The 18,091-nt window shown below is 40.4% G+C and overlaps 1 protein-coding gene across 1 annotated transcript in view; it reads left to right on the top strand.

The window, feature by feature from the left end:
- The window catches only part of LOC117077919 (ras-related protein Rab-40A-like), a 214,764-nt gene that overhangs the window by 92,299 nt on the left and 104,374 nt on the right, over positions 1-18,091 (top strand). Inside the window, exons 2-4 of the mRNA XM_033201477.1 lie at positions 5,889-5,979; positions 14,794-14,972; positions 15,772-15,947. The gene's annotated coding sequence lies outside the window, so the exon portion shown is untranslated. The remainder of the gene's footprint in view (positions 1-5,888; positions 5,980-14,793; positions 14,973-15,771; positions 15,948-18,091) is intronic.

Genomic DNA, 18,091 nt, shown 5'->3' on the forward strand with positions numbered 1-18,091 from the left:
TATAATTAACACAAGTTTATGTATAAAAGAAGATAAGTCATGACAAAATAATCATACTGGAAAGTGTGCTTAGGTAAACCAAAATGTATCTGAATTCAAAACACCTGACTTACACCCAGAAGATTTCATATTAATCTGACCACTTTGAACCAAAACTAACAAAACTCAACATTACATATATTTAAATGAAAGCCTTCATTCATAAAAAGTATAGAAGATAGAAATTCAATTAGGTGCTATAGAAATAGTACTGTAAGGGAACAATGCCAAGAATAATTTTTAAGGTACAAAAAAGCAAAGCCACGAGGTAGTGATGCCTTGTAGTTTTCATTTACATTTCCCTAATGATTAATAATGTTTGAGTATATTTTCATGTACTTATTTGACAGTTGACAGTTGTTTATCTTCTATAGATAAGTGTCTATTCAACTCTTTTGCCTATTCATTTATTGGAATGTTTAATTGAATTTTGTGATATTTTCTATATTTTGGATACAAGTACTTATCAGATATGATTTTCAAACATTTTCTCCCAATCAGGGACTTGTCTTTTCATTCTCTTAACAGTGTCTTTGTAAGACCCAGAGTTTTTAACTTTGACGCATTCCAAATTACTGATTTATTCATCTAAGAAATATTTACCTAACTCAAGGTCACAATTTTGCTCTCCCATGTTTTCTTCTACAAGTTTTACAGCTTTAGGTTTTATATTTACATCTATGATCCATTATGAATTGCCTTTTGAATTCTCTTTTGTACATGGTACAATATATAGATCACAGTATGTAATTGGGTATATGAATATCTACTTGTTTCAGCATGATACATTGAAATACCATCCTTTATACATTGAATGGCTTCTGCACCTTTGTCAAAAGTCAGTTGTCCATATATGTAGGTCAATTTTTAGGTGGTTATTTTGTTCTTTTGATCTGCTTTTCTGCCTTGATGCCAGTAGCACACTGTCTTGATTACTATGGGTTTGTAAGAAGTCTTAAAATCAGGTAGTGCTTGTCATCCATTTTGTTCTTTCTCAAAGTTGTTTGCATAGTCTAGATCCTTTGTATTTTTACATGAATTTTAGAAACAGCATTTTACTTTCTGTTAAAACTATATCAGTTAGGATTTTTATTGGGATTGTTCTGAATATTTAGATCAGTTTAAACAGAACAGGCATCTTAACAATACTGAGTTTTCCAACTCATGAAGACAGTATGTCTCTCTATTTATTTAGGTCTTCTTTAATTTCTCTTTGCAATGTTATGTAGCGTTCACTATACAGACCTGTCACATATTTGGATAGATTATTCCTAGTTATTTCATATTTCTTGGTGCTCTTATAAATGCCAGTATTTTGAATTACATTTTTATTTTCACTGAGCTGTCAGCTGCCAAATGTTTAACAGTAGCTGTTAACTAATCTTCTAGGTTGAGATCTCAGACTATAAAATGGAAAAGGTACCTGATACTTAACAGGCATTTGCCTGTGTTTCCATGTCAGCTTTCAGAAGTTATTGAAAATATACTGTAACTAGAGGAAAAAAGTCCCAGAGACAAATCGACAGGTCATCTCCAGAAAAATCCATCGTAAAATAGTTTAGTAGATTTCAACTTTATATGTGGTCAGAATTGAATCTATTAAATTGTGGGGTTTGTTACCTACCCCCCACCACCAGCAATCTATCTCAGTGAATTCCTGGGATCTTGGGTGTTGAGAAAGAAAGAGAGAGAGAGAGAGAGAGCGAACATGTATGTATGTGGGTATGTATGTGTGTATGAATGTGTATATTGCTGAAGCTGCCAGAAGTATTTATTGTGAGGAATACTTCAGGTTAATTACTGTGGTCATATGATTCCTAGGACATACTAGAAAACAAATCAAAGTGATGGTTATTTTCTTTTCCGAGCTGTCTTGGCCCACATTGTTACCATGGTGACTCAGTGACTGCCATGAGATTTGGTGCAGAATGAGCATTCGTTTATGTTGTTTGCCTGAAACACGTATTATTATGATAGTTGTTAAGTGGCTGTTTTCTAATTCTGATATTCCTTCTGGAATTATTAGTTTGCATTTGAGAAAAAGAGCTTTTTCTTCTCCCTTATTTATTTATCAATGTATTTATTAACATTTATTATGTCAGTGTGACTCAGATTCCCATGTTCCTCAAAGGGTTACCCTCTGTAATTATTAATATATATTTTTTGTATTAGGCCATTCTTGCCTTGTAATACAAAAATACCTGAGATGGTAATTTATGAAGACAAAGGTTTAATTGGCTCATGGTTCTGCAGGCTGGACAGGAAGCATGGCCCCAGGATCTGCTTGGCTTCTCGGGAAGCCTCAGAGAGCTTTTAATCATGGCAGAAGGCAAAGCAGTAGCAGGCATGTCACATGGCAAGAGTGGGGAGCAAGAGAGACAGACAAGGGGAAGGTTTCAGACTTTTAAGCAACCAAATGAACTAACTGATGGAGAACCCACTTATCACCAAGGGGATAGCACTAAACAATTCATGAGAAATCCACTCCCATCATCCAGTCACATCCCATCAGGCTTCACCTTCAACAATGGGAACTGCAATTCTACATGAGATTCAGAGGGGACAGTATCCAAACCATATCAATTTTGGTGCTCTAGTGTTCTCAAAATTGGCCAGTGGGAGCCCCTTAAAGTAGGCCTCATGTCCATTTGAAGCTTCCATAAAATTCCTGAATATGTACTTGGCCCCCTAAGCCTATTAGCCCTCATCTGTAGGAAGGAAGCTGTGATGTCAGCCTCAGAACATCACTTTGAGGACTTGAAGAGAAAAAGCCTGAAAATAACAACCTATACTGTGTGGTACCTAGTAGACCATCAGCAAATGGTAATTCCCCATTCCAACTTGCCTCCTCCATTCTGTCAATAGAATGCTTCTGGCATTAACATAATGGCCTAACTACTAGAGCAAATACTTGAAAATGTAACTTCAAACAGGAATAAGTCCACATTTCCATTATGTGTGAGCTTCAGTGTCACTGCTGTGTGTGGGAGGGGTTCTGGGATGGAGTTGAGGAAGAGGAAAAACATCATTGCACAGCTTCCAGTTAACTGAGTGGGATAGGCCAGACATCATCACCCCATCCCCTGCATTTTCATGTGCTTTCTTATCCTCTTTCTTCTCTATTCCATGTGCTTTCTTATCCCCTTACTCTCTCTTCTAGTTTAAGATCAGAGACTCTGAAAGCCTCTTAGGTTACTGGAGCAAGAGGAAAGAGACCCAAGTCACATCATGGGGACAGTTTAGGCAAGTCATACCTTTCTTCCAGCTTTGTCTATCCAATAGGATAATAATCCCCACACCTCTAGACCACCCAGGAATACTCTGGAATGTAAGTGTGATCCCATGTGGCAATCTGTGGTCTTATGTGGTGGAGAAGAACCAGTGTACTTTCACCTAAGTATATTAACAGAGTAACTGCAGATATCCCAGAGCTTTGTATGGTGGGCCTTAAATTTGTGGTACCCAACTCTGAGCTGTTTAGGGCAGGATTTTTACAAGTGTGATCTATGGACCATTTCATCAGATTTGTCCATGGTTGCTTGCTAAAATTGCACATACTTGGACCCATCCTAGATCTGCAAAATCAAAACCAGGGAGGGGAGGTGAGAGGTGTCTACATTTTGAGTAATTTCTTTTGTTGTTTCTGTTATTCATCCACGATTGAAAAGCAATGCTGTGGATGGCAACAAGGTCTATGAAAAGTTTAAATCCTTTGATGTCTAATTTCATTGTTAGTTGCTCCTGCTACTCAGCTTTAAATTTCTGTATCTTGTCTTGTGTGTCCAGTAGGTAACAATTTTTTCAATTCATAATTCTTATTCAGTGATTAATGTATGAGACACTGAAGAAACATTACAGAGAATAAAAGAAGAAGAATCCCTGGAGCTATCATTCTAGTTTGGGGAAACTGACAATAAGCAATCAACGAGTGAGGCAATTTCATATGGGGATTTGTGTTTTCAAGAAAATTGACAGGTAGAGTAGAAAATGACTGAGACAGGGATTATCATAGATGGGGTTGTCAGTGAAGCTCTTTCTCAGAAAGTGACACTTGAGCTGAGTCCTGAACAACAGAAAGAAGCCAGGCATGGAGAGGCCATTTTGTCAGTGTCCCTGTGCTGTGTATGGGCACCATTGATCTAGGAGCAGAGGACAAGTTGGAGTGGCTGAAGCCTGGCCCATATATGCAGACAAGTCGGAGATGAGGTCAAAAGGGCAGACAAGAGCCACATGGTTTGGATCTTTTAAGGAGTTTGGGTTTTATTCTGAGTGTGGAAAGCTAGAGTACGGGAGTGACGTGATCTGATTCTTGTTTTCAGAAAGTGACTCTGGCCACTGTTTGGAGAATGGACTGGAGAGGGACAAAATAAAGAGTGGGGATAACCATTAGAAGAATATTGCAGAAATTCAGGGAAGAGGCACAGGTGAATGACGCCAGGACTGCAGCTGTGTGCAGAGGAAGGGTTAGACCTGGACAGGTCGTGTTTGGAGGTAGGGCATGGGGGACCTGCAGTGGCTGTGTGTGGGGGGTGTGTGGGGTGTGTGGGGATAAGGCATAGTCAAGGAGGACCGCTCGGCTGTTTGTTTGGCCATGCAGAGAAATGGTGGGCTGTTTTCTGAGATCAGTTCTTCTAAGTGCTTCTGAGCGTTCTTAAGGTAATTAGTCAACCAACAGTGGTTGTAGTGAAAAAAGTGATTTTAAATGCATCAGTTGATGACTAATATTCATACCTGAGGGTAGATGGAGAGAGGAGAGTAAGGATTGAAAACTACCTACTGGTACTATGCATATAACCTGAGTGGCAAAATAATCTGCACACCAAACCCTTGTGACACACGATTTGCCTGTATAGCAAACCTTCACATGTACTCCTGAAACTAAAATCAAAGTTAAAAAATGAACAAAAATTTAAAAATAAGTAAAATCAAAAGCTATATAAGGCAAAAATAGGTAAATTTGACAGCAAAATTAAAACTATTATTTAACAAAAGATACCACAAACAAAAGTAGAGGACTCCAACAGATTGGAGGAAAATATGCCATTTTGTAATAAAGAATGAGTATCTGGATCATAAGTAAATAAATAAGAAAAAGGAAAAACAAGACTCATTTGTAAGACTATTAAGCTTTATTGAATTTATTGAATTGGCTTGATTTAATCTTTCCACAATGTAAACATATATCAAAACATTACAGTGTACCCCATAGTATATACAATTATTTGTCAGTTAAAATTAAAATTTAAAAAATACCCGAGTTGATAAATAGGATTAAGTTGCAAGACTGTTACACTTTCTTTCCCCAATATCTCTACCTTAGAATTTTCAAGTTAATGTGATCCCTGGCCATTTATATTTTTAAAAACCAGAACACAGGGACTTTTTTTTAAATTTAATTTAAATTTTAAGTTCCGTGATACATGTAAAATATGTTTTGTCCTCTATTGTAAGTACTATATAATCCTGGTTTTACTGACAAGACTTTGAGTGATTTTATGGTGAAATAACAGTATTCAAAGTCACAAGGTTTTTACATGGCAGAACTAGAGTTTGTCTCTAGTCTGTATACAGAGCCCACACTCCTAACCAGTGCACTTAGGAAGAAGAGACAGATATTTGTTGAACTATGTCAACCCATGGTGGTTGGTGTAACTTGAGACCATAGCTCTTTTATCTATGTTTCTGTAGTCATTCTACATTGTACCACATGGTATTTATTTAAGGAAAAGTAATAATTTTTAAAATAAAAACATTAATAAACATCATAATTACTTTGTACTAGACAACTTGGCTGTTGATATAGGTAATTCCTTGGACCCCCAAGATGAATGAGTTCTTTTCCCTTTTAGGAACTCAGAGTGGTTTTCCAGATGGGAATCACATTGCTCTCTGTCCCTGAGATCTTGCTGGAGACAGGACTACTCAGTCCCTCTTTGCTGGGTGAGTATAGATGTGGTGTGGTGACTTACTCAAGGGCACCTAGAGTTAGTGGGATAAGTATGTCTCCTGTCTCATATCCAGCTGCATGTCCATTATACACAGCTGTATTAGTTTGTTTCCATGCTCCTGATAAAGACATACCCAAAACTAGGAACAAAAAAAAGGTTTAATTGGACTTACAGTTCCACATGGCTGGGGAGGCCTCAGAATCGTGGTGGGAGGTGAAAGGCTCTTATATGGTGGCAGCAAGAGAAAATGAGGAAGAAGCAAAAGTGGAAACTCCTGATAATCCCATCAGATCTCGTGAGTCTCATTAACTATCACAAGAATAGCATGAGAAAGACTGGCCTCCATGATTCAGTTACGTCCCCCTGGGTCCCTCCCACAACATGTGGGAATTCCGGGAGATACAATTCAAGTTGAGGTTTAGATGGGGACACAGCCAAACCATATCATTCTGCCCCTAGCCCCTCCAAATCTCATGTCCTCACATTTCAAAACCAATCATGCCTTCCCAAGAGTCACCCAGAGTCTTAACTGATTTCAGTATTAACCCAAAAGTCCACAGTCCAAAGTCTCATCTGAGACAAGGCAAGTCCCTTCCACCTATGAGCCTGTAAAATCAAAAGCAAGCTAGTTACTTCCTAGGTAGAATGGGGATAGAGGTATTGGATAAATGCAGCCATTCCAAATGGGAGAAACTGGCCAAAACAAAGGGGTTACAGGGCCCATGCAAGTCCAAAATTCAGCAGGACAGTCAAATTTTAGGGCTCCAAAGTGATCTCCTTTGACTCCAGGTCTCGCATCCAGTTCACACTGATGCAAAAGGTGGGTTCCCATGATCTTGGACAACTCCACCCCTGTGGCTTTGCAGGGTACAGCCTCCCTCCTGGCTGCTTTCATGCGGGCTGGTGTTGAGTGTCAGTGACTTTTCTAGGCATATGGTGCAAACTGTCAGTGGATCTACCATTCTGGGGTCTGGAAGACAGTGACTCTCTTCTCACAGCTCCACTAGGCAGTGCCCCAGTAGGGACTCTGTGTGGGGGCTCCAATCACACATTTTTCTTCTTCACTGCCCTAGCAGAGATTCTCCATGAGCGCCCCGCCCCTGTAGCAAATTTTTGCCTGGGCATGCAGGAGTTTCCATACATCTTCTGAAATCTAGATGGAGGTTCCCAAACTGCAGTTCTTGACTTCTGTGCACCTGCAAGCTCAACACCACGTGGAAGCTGCCAAGGCTTGGGGCTTCCCCCGTCTGAAGCCACAGCCTGGGCTGTATGTTGGCTCCTTTCAGCCACAGCCAGGACACAGGGCACCAAGTCCCTAGGCTACACACAGCATAGGGACCCTAGGCCCAGCCCAGGAAACCACTTTTTCCTCCTGGGCCTCCAGGCCTGTGATGGGAGGGGCTGCTGTGAAGGTCTCTGACATGGCCTAAAGATATTTTCCCCATGGTCTTGGGGATTAACATTAGGCTCCTTGCTACATATGCAAATATCTGCAGCCAGCTTGAATTTCTCCCCAGAAAATGGATTTTTCTTCTCTATCACATAGTCAGGCTGCAAATTTTCCAAACTTTTATGCTGTGCTTCCGTTATAAAACTGAATGCCTTTAGTAGAACCCAAGTCACCTCTTGAATGCTTTGCTGCTTAGAAATTTCTTCTGCCAGATACCCTAAATCATCTTTCTCAAGTTCCAACTTCCCCAAATCTCTAGGGCAGAGGCAAAATGCTGCCAGTCTCTTTGCAAAACATAGCAAGAGTCACCTTTACTCCAGTTCCCAACAAGTTCCTCATCTCCATCTGAGACCACCTCAGCCTGGATCTTATTGTCCATATTGCTATCAGCATTTTGGGCAAAGTCATTCAACAAGTCTCTAGGAGCTTCAAGACTTTCCCACATTTTCCTGTCTTCTTCTGAGCCTTCCAAACTGTTCTACCCTCTGCCTGTTACCCAGTTCCAAAGTTGCTTCCACATTTTTGGGTATCTTTTCAGCAACACCCCATTCTACTGGTACCAATTTACTGTATTAGTTCATTTTTACATTGCCAATAAAGACATACTCAAAACTGGGAAAAAAGGGTTTAATTGGACTTACAGTTCCACATGGCTAGGGAGGCCTCAGAATTATGGCGGGAGGCAAAAGGCCCTTCTTACCTGGCGGCAGCAAGAGAAAATGAGGAAGAAGCAAAAGCGGAAACCCCTGATAAACCCATCAGATCTCGTGAGACTCATTAACTAGCACAAGAATAGCATGGGAAAGACTGGCCCCCATGATTCAGTTACCTCCCCCTGGGTCCCTCCCTCAACATGTGGGAATTCCGGGAGATACAATTCGAGTTGAGATTTAGATGGGGACACAGCCAAACCATATCAACAGCATTAGCCACGTTCACATCTGTAGTGCTTCACTTTTTAGGGGCTCAGTGGATATGTGCTTCTCTGAGGTTAACCTGCGGACAATATATGGGAACACTAAGTACCTTCAAATAAGAAAAAATAGGGTGTTGAATTTTTTATGTAGCCTAAACTGTAATGGGAAATTAGAAGAAAAATTCCTAGAATCATACATCATGTTCTCTTTTCTAACTTTCTTCCTTCAGTCAACATACTGTATGTGAGATTTACATTTATTGTTGTCTATAGTAGTAGATCATTCATCATCATTGGTGGATATTGTTACATCTAGTGGATATTTCACAGTAAGCATATCTGCTATGTGGATTTTTTCTAGTTTTTGACATTATGAATAACAGCGTTATGAATGTCTTGGACGTATCTTTGGATAAACATTTATTTTTCTTTCTTTTGGGTGTGTACCTTCCCCAGACCTAAGAATGAAATTTCTGAGTTGTAGGATGTGTGTATGATCAGCTCAGTCAATACTGCCAGCACTTTTTCAAAGTAGTTGTTGAATTTGTATTTTCACCAGTGCTGTGAAAATTACACAGCTTCCATATCCTCACCAACACTTGGTGTTTTCCATCTTTTCAATTTTCTTTTTCTGGTGTAAGTGTGGTGGTATCTCATTATGGGTTTTAATTATACTTTAATTTCTCATTAACTCTCTGGAGTTTTAAATCTCTTTTCTCTCTTTGTTTTTGCTTTTCAATTTACATGTTCAGTATCCCTAATCTGCAAATCCGAAAGGCTCCAATATCTGAAATTTTTTGATCATTGACATGATGCTCAAAGGAAATGCTCATTGGAGCATTTCGGATTTTGGATTTTCAGATTAATGATATTCAACCTATATTTGCTTATTACACTGGATCTTTGGTTTGTGGAGTTTACATTCTCAATTTTGCTGATTGTATCCCCATTGTGCTGTTACTTACATTGCTCTGGCCCCTCCTATTTCCTGTAAATTAGTAGAGTTAGAGGCTTCATCCAGTTCAGGATTTTTTTGGCAAGAGTACCTCAGATGTGTTACATATCCTATATCCTTACACCAAGTCTTAGTTCAGGCTGCTTTACCAAATTACCACAGACTAGGTGGCTTGAATAACAAGCATTTACTTCTCATGAGTCTGGAAGCTAGAAGTCTAATCAGGATGCCAGTATGGTTGGGTTCCTGGTGAGAATCCTCTTCCTGGTTATGTCCTCACGTGCCTTTCCTTGGTGTGTGCATGCAGAGAGCAAGCAAGCTCTCTGTGTCTCTTCTTATAAAGACACTAATCTCATAATGAGGGCTCCACTTTGATGACCTAATTATTTCCCAAAAGTCCTATTTTTAAATGCTGTCACATTGGAGATTACGGTTTCCACATATGAGTTCTGGGAGGACACAAGCATTCAATTCATAGGCATACAAAGAGCCTCATTGTGTCTGATTGTCACTCCTACCTTGACATTAAGATTGAGCACTGGGCTCAGGTGTTGTTAGACTGATCCATCCATTGTGAAATGTCCCATCTGCTTTTTACCTCATGATTTTTTACAATCTCTGATCTTTACCAAGATCTGCATTTCATTAAAAATTCTACAATGATGGTGTTTAGATAGTACAATTTCTTCTGCATTTATTAGCTGGACATTTCTATAAGAGAAACTCCCCCGCTTCAACCCCCGCCAACTATTAGGCTTAACTGAGGTATGGCACACACAGGAAAGGAAGGACAAATATTTAATCATTTTGCAGTATTTCCAGTTTTAAGAATAAGTATTGTTTCTGTAGGATCCTCCACAGATGAGCAGTGAGTTGGTTTTGTTTGAGTTTTTTCTTTTAAAGTGTCATCACGACTCAGAGATGTTTCTGTATGTGATGTGTTTTAACTCACTGTGGGCACTAATGTTTTTGATGCTTAAATTGTTCTTATTTGGTCTGTGGAAGTCCTATCAGGTTGGCTTCTGAGTCTTTTTGACATGTTCGCTGGTGTGATCATTCAGTCCAGACTCATCTGGTACAGCTTGACCACAGACTTGGATTCAGCCATTTTTCCTTGTAGGTAATATTTTTAGAGGACTCAATCTGGGTACTAGAGTTACTCATTGCTACTGGATTGGCCATTGTTTCTTAACTTTTTCAGTGCATCAGAGCAGTAAATAGGTATTATATTTTTAACAGAATATACATGATCAGCTTCCATCCTGGGCTGCTACTCTGTTCCCTTGTAAGTAATTATTTTTATCAGTTTTTGTTTTAACCTACTAGTTTAAAGAATATAATAGACTATTATATGGCTGTTAGTTTTCTCCTCTCCTCAGAGGTAAAAGGTGGCATATCCAACCTCAGTCAAGTTTCTAGAAGCTCAAAGGTGTGGAGCATTTGAGATATCCCTTCTAAGGTGAAGGATAAATACTTGCACCTGGCCTCTCCTACAACCAAAAAAGAGGTACACCATCTGGTGGGCTTCTTTGGATTTTGGAGGCAGCATACTCTTCATATGGGTGTGTAACTCTGACCCATTTACTGAGTAACACAAAAAGCTGCTAGTGTTGAGTAGGGCCTAGAACAAGAGAGGGCTCAGCAACAGGTCCAGGCTGCTATGCAAGCTGCTGTGCCACTTGGGCCATATGATCAAGCAGATCCAATGGTGCTTGAGTTGTCAGTGACAGATAGGGATGCTCTTGGGAACCTTTGGCAGGCCCCCATAGGTGAATGGCAACACAGGCCCTGCCATCTTTCCTAGATAACTACAGTTCTTTTGAGAAACAGCTCTTGGCCTGCTAATGGGCCTTAGTAGAGACTGGAAACAACCAAGTTTTCACGTGACCTGAGCTGCCCACCATGACCTGTGTGTTATCCGATCCACATAGCCATAAAGTTGGGTATGTACAATAGCACTCACTCCATCAACAAAGGTAAGTAGTATATATGAAATTGAGCTCAAGCAGGCACAGAAGGCATAAGTAAGTTACATGAGGAAGCAGCTCAAATGCCCATGGCCCTCATTTTTGCTACACTCCTTTCTTTCTCCCAGCCTGCACCTATAATCTAAGTTCCCTATGATCAGTTGACAGAGAAAGAGAAGTTTGTTTTGTTTACAGATGATTCTGCATGATATGCAGGCACTACTCAGAAGTGGACAACTAACACTACATCCCCTTTCTGGGATGTCCCTGAAGGACAATGGTGAATGGAAACTCTCCCAGTGGGCAGAACTTTGAGCAGTGTACAGTGTACCTGGTTGATCACTTCGCTTGGACAAATGGCTGGACCTGCCATTTCTATATATACTGATTCATGGACTGTGGACAATAGTTTGGCTGCATGATCAGGAACTTGGAAAGGACATGATTGGAAAATTGGTGACAAAGAAATTTAGGGAAGAAGTACTTGGATAGACCAACACACACTGGGAATCAAGCTTTCAATACATAAACTTTACTGGACGCATTCATACTGCAGCATTCTGCCCCCGGCTCATAAAATTCATGTCCTTCTCACATGCAAAATATTCTGACTCCATGCCAGTAGCCCCAATGTCTTTACCAATCAAATATGGATGAGACTCAAGGCATGATATATTCTGAGGCAAATTCCCTCAAACTGTGAGGCTATAAAATCAAAACAAGTTATCTACTTCCAAAATACAACAGTGAGACAGGCATAGGATAGATATTCTAATTCCAAAAGGGAAAAATAGGCAAGAAAAGAGGAGTAATGGGTCCCAAGTAAGTGCAAAACTGAACAGGGCAAACAACGTTAAATCTCAAAGCTGGAGTATAATCTTTCTTGACTCCATGTCCCACCTTCTGAGCACACTGGGGTATGGATTAAGCTCCAAGGCCTCAGGAAGCCCCACCCCTATGGCTTTGCTGGGTTGTGCCCTTGTAGCAGCTCTCATGGGTTAGGGTCTCCTGCCTGCAGCTCTTCCAGGCTGGGGCTGCACGCTGATGGATTTAGAGGTTCATGGTCTCAGTGGCAACCCTATGCCTGTGGCTCAGCTAGGCATTACCCTGGTGAGAACTCTATAGTGCCTCTGCCCCTGCAGCAGGTTTCTGCCTGGATCACAGGGATGTCTGATACATCCTTTAAAATCTAGGTGAAGGAAGCAGTGCCCCCATAGCTCTTGCATTCTGCTCACTTGCAGAATTAGCACCATGTGGGAACCAGCAATGCTTACAATTTGCACCCTTCACAGGAGCAGCCCAAGCATACCTAGGTCCACTTGAGATACAGCTGGGGCTGCCAGGCAGCACTGTACTAGAATGCAGGGATCAGAGTCCCAAGATGGTTCTGAGCAGTGAGCCCGTGATGGACACCCCAGGCCTGTCCCTTGAAATCATTCTGCCCTCCTAGATCTCTGGACTTGTAGGAAAGGGGCAACTTTGAATATCTCTGAAATGTCTTCAGAGTCTTTCTCCAATGCATTGTCCTAATGAACAGCACCTGGCTTCCTTCTATCCATGCTAATCCCATTATCAGAGAGTTGCTTGGCTCTACCCTTGCATGCTTTTTTATTCTTTATATGACATGAATGTGAATTTTCCAAATGTTTATGTTCTGATTCCCCCCCACCTTTTTTTTCGAGGTGAAGTTTCGTTCTTGTTGCCCAGGCTGGAGCACAATGGCGCGATCTCGGCTCACTGCAACCTCTGCCTCCTGTGTTCAAGCAATTCTCCTGCCTCAGCCTCCCGAGTAGCTGGGATTACAGGCGCCTGCCACCATGCCTGGCTAATTTTTATATATTTAGTAGAGATGGGGTTTCACTGTGTTGACCAGGCTGGTCTTGAACTTCTGACCTCAGGTGATCCCCTGCCTCAGCCTCCCAAAGTGCTGGGATTACAGGCATGAGCCACCATGCCTGGCCCTCTGATTCCTTTTTAATTATAAATTATAAATTCTGTCTTTAAATCATTTCTCTTTTCTTACATCTTACTGTATGCAGTTATAGATGCCACACAGTTCCTCCAATACTTTGCTTAGAAATTTCTTCTGCCAGATACTTTAGTTCATCACTCTTAAATTCTGCCTTCCATAAAGCCCTTGGGCATCAAAACAATACAGTCAAGTTCTTTGTCAATTTATAATGAGAATTGCCTCTGTGCCAGTTTCCAATAATATATTCCTAATTTTCATCCAAGACCTGGTGAGAATGGTCTTTACTGTCCATATTTCTACCAATGTTCTGATCATAGTCACTTAGGTAATCTCTAAGAAGATTCAGACTTTTCTTACAGCCATACTCTTCTTCTGAGGCCTCACCAGAATTGCCCTTAATACTCTGTTCATGGCAATGTAGGCTTTTGCTAGCTGGCTCCTCCGAACTCTTCTAGCCGCTATTACCCAGTTCCAAAGCCACTTTCACATTTTCAGTTATTTGTTGTTTCAAAACCCCACTTCTTCAGTACACATTTTCCTAATCCATTTTTGTGCTGCTAGAACAATGTCACAGCCTGTGTAATTTGTAATGAACTGAAACTTATTGGCTCACAGTTCTGGAGGTTGGGAAGTCCAAGATCGAGGGGCTGGCATCTGGTGAGGGCTTTTTATTATATCATCCCGTGGCAGAAGGGCAAAGAGAGGAGGAGAGACAGCAAGAGGGGGAACAAACTTGTCCTTTTATGAAGAACCTACTCCCACAGTAATGGCATTAATCTGTTTCTGGGTGCAGAATCACCATGACCCTAGATATCTTAAAGGTCCCATCTTCCAACACCTTTATATTGGGAATCAGGTTTCCAACAAATGAACTTTGGAAGACACATTCAAACTATACCACTGTGGATACCAACTAGAAGCAAGTCACTAACTCCAGCTCACACACAATGAGACAGATTATACAAAGGAGTAAATAACAAGAAACAAGAATCACTGGGTGCATACTTAGATTATACTTACCACAACATCACTAGGCCATTTCTCCTTACTGATTACTAGGAATGCTTCATATGTTATGATAATAGACTCATATAATTTAATATTATAATCTAATTTAATATTATAATTTTATAATGCAATTTTAATATATTTGATATATTAATATTATATTTAGATAAATATTTAATAATTTGATATTATATATCATATATTTAGTATTTAGTTTTAAAGTCATATAGTTCATTATATAAAAAATTAAGCAATACCCTGGGCAGTATTGCATGTGAGCACTGAGAGAAATTAGAGCATTCAAATTCCTGGTGACTTCAGGACACAATGCCTTAATGAAATTCCAGTTTCTATTACTGAGCAGGCATTACAAAGCAATTTGTCTGATTTACATAACTGTTCCTAAATTTCCATAATTTAATCTAAATTATACATTAAATAATAGGCTACTTGAATAAATGTTAAGATGAAAAGACATGCAAATTAGAGCATTTCTTGCTCATACTGGTTTTGTCAACATTAATTTTCTACCCTCCAGGTCATCTGTTCCAGAGGAAACGTGTCGTTCTGACTGAGCCCCTGCCTGTCTGTCACCTTAAGAACCAGTCAATTCGTATGGTCCACATATCAAGGTCTCCTGTGCCCAGAGAGAGAGAAGATTTCATTTCAACCATCACCATCGCCACCATCATCATCATCACCAGGAGGGGTTGCTGAGTGAGCATCCGGGGAGGAGAGTAAAATGATCAGTTCCAAAGCCCTGGTGGCCAATCATCTACATAAGAAGTCACTGGGCATAAGCAGTGTTTCTCTCACCTTCTTTCATTCTTGTCCCTTTTTTGGAGGACTTTTAGACATGTTCTTCCTCACACATCCTTTCTGCCAAGAATGTAAAATATTAATACTACACGTAAAGTGGTAACTGTTTATGTACTGTGGTACTTTGCAGGACCACAAACCATTGTAATGTCTACCATCCTCCTTAGCATCAAGAACCAATTTTCAGCCCCTTGGGCATGATGTCACCTCTGTTGGCAATGCATGAAATACTGTGATGACAGCAAAGGCTGGACCAGATTTCTGCCCATTACTTGATGTGTGATGCTGAAATCCTTTCTTACCCTCTGTCAGCTTGCCCTTAGTCATCTGTAAAAGGAGACTCACTATATCTTCCTTACATGACTAGTCTATGGTGTAAATAAGAAATCCTGTACAGCATAGATGTCACCTAGTAGGACATCAACAAATGTTCATACTGACCCACTTTTCACCTCCCTCCTAGAGAAGTGATAACTGTTACCTAAGCCAAACAGCACAATTGCCATAGAGCCTACCTGGAAATATACCAAGCAGTAAGAAGTTAAACCTACTCACACTTGCATTATGAATAAAGCTTTGGGAACTATTCCTGTGTTGCAGGAGGACTTTGCTGAGGGATCAGGGAAAAGGGAAAGAAATAATTAAAACATTTCCTTTAATCCCCTGTCATTTTCTGCCCCCTTGTTTAATCTTCTAGATTGATATTGGAAAAGCAGTTTCTATTGAGCCCCCAAATGAAGAGTGAGTGCAGATGAAGAGGAGGCAGGACTCACAAGCCCTTGACCTTCATTCCAGACCCATTAGCACCTACAGGACCCTGCACTGGGATTTCATCTGCACTGTCAGCTTCTTCAAAGAGAGAGAGGTTGTTGAGTGAGTACCCACAAGGCACAGTACTAAAAACATGTAAAATTACAAGTGTTTAAGTCCTAGAAGGTTATGATCTATAAAGAAGATACCTAGGTGTCCTTTGGGAAGGGTAAGAGTTAGAATGCCATTCCTATTCCTTACTAGATGAATCTGCAAAATTGATTTTACATCAGCAAGTTTACATAGTCAACTTCAGAATGGGAATATGATGATTTCTCCACAGAGTATGAGGGAATCATGCAAAATATACAACTACATGCTTTTAGCTATAAATATATAAATGACATCATGGAGTAAGTGCTCTTTTGAAAATTTTTATTCTCTGAAAATAGTGTTACTTAGCTATATCTAATAAGGTGATTTGAGATTCCTTTAAATATGACTAGCCATGCTATCTTGGCCATCTTACGTATGTGCTATCTAGACCTAAGAGTACAGTGGGTGACAGGTGCCTTGCTTCTTCTCTCAGAGATGTTGCCAAATGTCTCTGCAAAGAGGTTGTACCAATTTGTCCTCCCTAGGCCATGTAAGGAGTTTTCGTGGCCCCACATTTTCCATTTAATGAGGATATAACATAAACACCAACTCACTGACTGAGTTTTCTTTTCAAACACCATAATTATTCCGGAACATATTTGAGACATAAAGTGGGATCATTATCTTGCATTTGGTAATTTAAATGTGAAATATGCAGTTATAGGAAAATAAAATATGGAAAATGAAAAATAACATTCTAATAAAAGTATATCACATTAGCAAATATTAATAATGTAGTGAAACCCATTATTTGTACAGATCTTGAAAAATGAGTGTTCATATCTTATATTTCATTGTGACAAATTAGTAAAGAGATTTTAAGGTGAATTAGACGAATGTTTAATATTCATGGCTTTTTGAGGAAGCAGTCCCACTTGTGGGAATTTATACTCTAGTTAACAGCCTGAGAGGTCCCTGCCATCATCAATCATGGGTCCCTCCTGCTCAGTGCTGAGCTGACCATGTGCCTAATTGGCTTGGTGCCTTAAGGACTCCCTGACCCTGTTCCATCTATCCTTTTATCCAAAGAGAAAAATAGGTGTCATGGCGGGATGCCCAATTTCAATGGACCATATACTGATCAAACCCAAGGGTTGATATGGAGCAGTGCTCAGATCCTTACTCCTGGAGGGACAAGTAGATCTCTGGCCTCATCCCTATTTGAGATAAATCTCTGGTCCTCTCCTTCTTTATGTCCTCAGAGGACCTCCTCTTCCTACCAGATAACAAGCAGTCCAATATTTCCCTGAAGTTTAAGTTTCCTAAAGAATGGAAAAAACTGGATTCAGACATCTTTGGCTCCCAACCGTGCCATAAACCTCCCCTAAGGCAAGGGGAAGGAATACCAAGCCTGGTTCCTTGCTGGAAATGCAAGGAGGGTAAACACAGGGAGGACAGACATTAACTTCCTCAACAGTGTGTGTCCAGATACATTTGCTAAAGATCTGCCACCAGCACTTAAGGTGCCCAGGCTGCCAGCTACTATCCCAGGCTCTGTAAGTTTCTGTGGTGATCAAATCCTTTGCCATTCTACTTTGCCCTTGCTCATCTGTAAAACGGGACTCACAATGCCTTTCTTAGACAAGTTTTCGGTGGGGTAAATGATAAATCCCATACAGAGCAGATGGCACCTAGTAGAACTTCAACGAGTGGTCATCCAGGCCCAACTTTTTTCTCCCTCCTAGAGAAGTGATGACTATTATCTAAACCAAGCAGCATAACTGCCACAGAGACCACCTGGAAGGAGAGCAGGAAGATGGAGCATTTGCTCACACTTATATTATACATGAAGCTTTGGGGCCATTTCTGTGTTGCAGGATGGTTTGCTGAGGTATTAGGGTAAGGTGAGAAGATCGTCAAACCAATCCCCTGTCATTCTCTGCCCCTTTATTTTTTGATCTGCTACATTGGTTTGGAAAAGCAGTTTCTATTGAATCTCAAATGAAGAGAGAGTGCAGATGAAGAGGAGGAAGGAGTCATAAGCCTTTGACCCTCATACCAGACCCATTACCACCTATAGGACCTTGCACTGGGATTTCATCTGCATGATCAGCTCTTTCAAAGAGAGAGAGGTTGTTGAGTGAGTACTCACAAGAGCATAACCCTGACAA

This window comes from Trachypithecus francoisi, unplaced genomic scaffold (genome assembly GCF_009764315.1).
Source record: "Trachypithecus francoisi isolate TF-2019V2 unplaced genomic scaffold, Tfra_2.0 Lachesis_group6, whole genome shotgun sequence".
NCBI lineage: Eukaryota > Metazoa > Chordata > Mammalia > Primates > Cercopithecidae > Trachypithecus > Trachypithecus francoisi.